This window comes from Xyrauchen texanus, chromosome 45, assembly GCF_025860055.1.
Source record: "Xyrauchen texanus isolate HMW12.3.18 chromosome 45, RBS_HiC_50CHRs, whole genome shotgun sequence".
Classification (NCBI taxonomy): domain Eukaryota; kingdom Metazoa; phylum Chordata; class Actinopteri; order Cypriniformes; family Catostomidae; genus Xyrauchen; species Xyrauchen texanus.
In genome coordinates this window covers 585,091-588,522 of record NC_068320.1, presented here as the reverse complement: position 1 = coordinate 588,522, position 3,432 = coordinate 585,091, and positions in this window count along the sequence as shown.

The following is a 3,432-nucleotide window of genomic DNA, read 5'->3' as shown; positions in this document are numbered from 1 at the left end:
TTCAAGTAGACATCTTTGTTGACATTTGAACACCTGCAAAGCTAAGGGTACAATAAAACGTGACACCTATACAACTGCATATTCATGCTATTATCTAATCGGCCAATTGTGTGGCAGCAGTGCAATGCATAAGATAACGCAGATACGGGTCAGTAGTGAGAAAAATGTGATTTAGTTATTTCGACCATGACATGATTGTTCCCAGATGGGCTGGTTTGAGTATTTCTGGGATTTTCATACACAACATTCTCTAGAGTTTACTCAGAATGGTGCCGAAAACAAAAAACATCCAGTGAGTGGCAGTTCTGTGGATGGAAATGTCTTGCTTTTATGAGAGAAGTCAACTGAGAATGGCCAGACTGGTTCGAGCTGACAGAAAAGCTACGGTAACTCAGATAAGCTCTGTACAATTGTAGTGAGAAGAATAGCATCTCAGAATGCACAACAGGTTAAACCTTGAGGCTGATGGGGTACAACAGCAGATGACCATGTCGCACACTTTGTAAGGACCATAGTGTTCCTAATAAAGTGGTATGTGAGTGCACATTGCAAGAAATGCCTGCCATAATTTCTGCACCAAAGGGTAACAAGGGCACAGGGTAAGGTTACACCTGCTGTGCGTAAGGTCTCACATAAGTTGGGACGTAAAGTTCACACTAAGGGCATAGTAACTACTAGTTATTTTGTATCTAAGTCAGTGCTTAATTTGGTTGCACCACATGTTCTTAAGGCAAGACTTAGTTAGTAGGTTGTGAGGTCTTCGTAAAGTAATGCATCATCACGTAATATGACGTTTACCTGTATTTATCCAATAAACACAATTCAAATTTGTACACAGAAGTGTCAAAAGCTGTGAATTTCAGTTTTATCTCATTACGGTTAATGTTCAAACCTTGTTTACTCACGTAACTGTCAGTTGTAATTAATTGTATCCCATTAAAATATGATACGTAATAAAAGTAGATTTGATAAATAATATATTTACCGTGTAAATAACAATATAAAAGAACTGTATCTAAAATAATTAAGGGTGATAAATAAATACTAATAATACTGGAAAAATTGATATTTATTCATTTGAATATCCTCTATATATTTTGAATGTGTTGAAACTTGAGACCGCGACGCATCCTGAAAACTGGACCATTAGAATGATTTCATGCTGAGGAGCTGCTAAAACATGTAAATGTAAACATTATACTGTATGTTGAAAGGCTTGAGGCCTGTCACACAAAACATGAGCTCATTGATGTCATAAAATATCAGTCTGCATTTTTATCAGTCGACCGTTACTCCTGGTTGGAGAATTCTGTAAATATTTAGTTCATATGTAGGGTTACGTTCTACCTATGTTTAATGGTGCAACGCTTAAATATTTAGAAGTGCATAAATAGTTAGTTAGTGCTCATTTACGGCACCACCAGAGGCGTTTCCAGCATTGAAGGGCATCCGGGGCTTAGCCCAGACAATTTTATTTTCACACTAGCAACCACTTCTCTGTAGTCCAAAGCTGGTGAGAGGGTATTCTTTTTTTTGCTCTGGCTGGACCTGTTTCTACAGTTCCTAAATCTTCCACTCTAGTACTATCCTCAACATCCTCTCTCCTCCCTGAATCATCTGTGATGCAAAAGAACAGATACAGCACATAACTTATTGCAAATCAGTTTCAAACAACTAATTCATCAAGTGCTACATATTTCAAATTGTAGATTTCCATTTCCAATACCATTGAATAAAATGTATTGGGAAGAGCAGATCAGTGGGATTGCCCTAAGATCTATCATGATTCTTGAATTTTCATGTACATTAACATAAATTCATCACAAAAGAGTTATAATATAGTGAGTAAAGTGAGGTAAAAAAATATTGAATATAAATAATTAATATTTTTTGACATAAATAGTCAAAATGATGTCTAAGATCCTAAGTTAAAGCAATACATGAATGACTTTAGTCTAAGTTCATTGACACACCATGGCATCGAACTGTATATAATTCTCATCATCTCTATGAGAATAATTCATCTGTCAAAATCCTTTCATTAGGATCATTGGGATAAACAATGTTTCACTTTTAACTTTCTCTAAAGTAAAGTGACTGATTAATTGTTACCAGTTTCCATGCCTGATTCTGGCACAGCTGCTGCTGCTGCTCAGTCTGTTGCTCATCTTTGCTACACTCTACAAAACCATTTAATCAAATCAAAGTGTATATTTACTACAAACTAATATCACAAAACAAGTCACACATACATTTTATGCTAATGCTTCTTGGTTATCCTTAGCGAAAACAACACATGATAAACAAGAAAAGTACGCTTCCCACGGGACCGGCGTGAGAGGCGAATGCGCTCTGCAAGGAGCTACCAAGTCGCATCAATCTACACAACGAGGCTAGGGCTTACAGCATGTAATGATAGTCGGTAGTGGACCTCTTGAGGTTTAGCCTACTGTGGGTGAAAGCCAGCTAGATGATGATCTTCAGACTTTAAGGACAAAAACAAATGTGAATTCTTACCCACTGACTTCTTTCGGAAAAATCCCCAAAGCCTCATTTGCTTAATTATTGCTGTCTTTCCTGCTAACTGCCGTTAACTCGCCACTAAGTAATGTTTGTTGATGTCAATGACTGTGCAAGCTCCTCCTCCACCTGCTGCATATTCAACAGAGAGGAAGAAACGGAGTCGCCCATAGGCTACCGACAGCAAAGGAACTTATTCTATAGGCAAGATTATGTCTGTCTATTTTTACAGGCTGTATGCAGTATGTGCAAAGCCAAAGCACAATGAAATAAGGCAACTTATGATTTCGGGGGTTTACATAGGCTATTGTCCGGTTTCATATTTGTCAGTCAACTTTTCAAAATACATTCGGGGCTACACTCAAAACATTCGGGGCTGAAGCCCCGGCAAAATCGGCTGCCGCCGCCTCTGGGCACCACAAGGCTAAGTTTTAACTTGCGTATAGTTGGTGCAACCGGCCCCAGGGGTTTAATCACTTGGTAAATAATTAAATGAGTTGGTAATTAAATATTAGACCAAAAATTTATTATGGCACAAACCTCAATAACAGTAACTTTATTCAATTCAACACCATAGCCATCAAATTCTTAAAGGCTCATAGAAATACCAGATGCAATCACATTTCACCTGGCTAAAGATATGGCTCCAATAACCACTGTCAAAAAGAGGGATTTCAAAAATGTAATCCAACCCTTGACAAGCGCTATTGCATGCCCTCTCTTATTTATTTCTAAATGTTGCAATACCTACTTTGTACAGTCGTGTCATGAAACAATTGAAATGGAACTGCAAGAAGAACAGAATTGTGCTGCAAATTCCAATTTATGGTCCAGCAGAGCACTGGAGCCATACATGAGCGTAACGATACATTTCAACAATGAGGATTTTGTAATGAAAAGCTCTACAGACCT